This window comes from Bombina bombina, chromosome 9 (genome assembly GCF_027579735.1).
Source record: "Bombina bombina isolate aBomBom1 chromosome 9, aBomBom1.pri, whole genome shotgun sequence".
Lineage (NCBI taxonomy): Eukaryota > Metazoa > Chordata > Amphibia > Anura > Bombinatoridae > Bombina > Bombina bombina.
Window position 1 is genome coordinate 49,602,459 of NC_069507.1, and position 1,337 is coordinate 49,603,795.

Genomic DNA, 1,337 nt, shown 5'->3' on the forward strand with positions numbered 1-1,337 from the left:
CCAAGATGCCAAGGAAATGGCAGAAGCCTTCTGACCTTTCCTAGAACCAGAAAAGATAACAAATAGGCTAGAAGTCTTCCTGAAATCTTTAGTAGCTTCAACATAATATTTCAAAGTTCTTACTACATCCAAAGAATGTAAGGATCTTTCCAAAGAATTCTTACATCCAAAGAATATGGTTTCAGGAATGGGAAAAAAATGCAAACAGCATAGCCCTCTGACATAGAAAAGGGCAAGAGGCATATAGGAAAGGGGTTTTAAATAATGAAATTTGGCGCCAAGTATGACGCACAACGTAAACTGAAAAAGTTTTTGGTGCTAACAACATCCGGAAATGACACACTTGCGTCATTAAAGACGCAACCTTGTGCAAGGAACTCTGTGTCAACTAAGACGCCGGAAATTGCGAATTTGCGTCATCGGATGTACCTTCGCGCCAAAAAAATTCTCGCATCAAGAATGACGCAATAAACTTTGGCATTTTGCGCCATCGTGAGCCTAATTTCGCCCGCAAATTTTAAAATGAAAGCAGTCAATTTGAAAAAAGTCTATACCCCAGGTAAGAAATATTTTCCAAAATATGTTTTTTCCCAAATATGAAACTGATGATCTGCAAAAGAAAATATACAGAAACAGTTATCAGTAGAGGTAATGGAATATGAGAGTATATCGTCGATCTGAATAAGGGAGGTAGGAGATGAATCACTATGACCGATAACAGAGAACCTATGAAATAGATCTCCCATAAGGAAAACCATTGCATTCAATAGGAGATACTCCCTTCACATCCCTCTGACATTCACTGTACTCTGAGAGGAATCGGGCTTCAAAATGCTGAGAAGCGCATATCAACGTAGAAATCTTAGCACAAACTTACTTCACCACCTCCATAGGAGGCACAGTTTGTAAAACTGATTTGTGGGTGTGGTGAGGGGTGTATTTATAGGCATTTTGAGGTTTGGGAAACTTTGCCCCTCCTGGTAGGAATGTATATCCCATACGTCACTAGCCCATAGACTCTTGACAATTACATGAAAGAAATATAAATTAGAGTAATAAAAAATAAAATATAATTTTTGTATTTTTATTTTTGGATAAAATAGCTACAAAACCCACATTTTAAAAAATAATATAGGACCAAATGATATTGAGCACAAAAATACAAGCAGTAAGGAATACAAACACTGTTAGAGCTCAGTCCATGCCACATTTTTGCGCTCATATTCCAAGTCCTTATGATGTAAGTTTATCAAGGCAAATTCCGTAGGTTTAAGGAACTTACCTAATTCCGCAATGTGCTCCGGCTCGGCATTCCTCCAAGTGGAATGCCGAGGTCT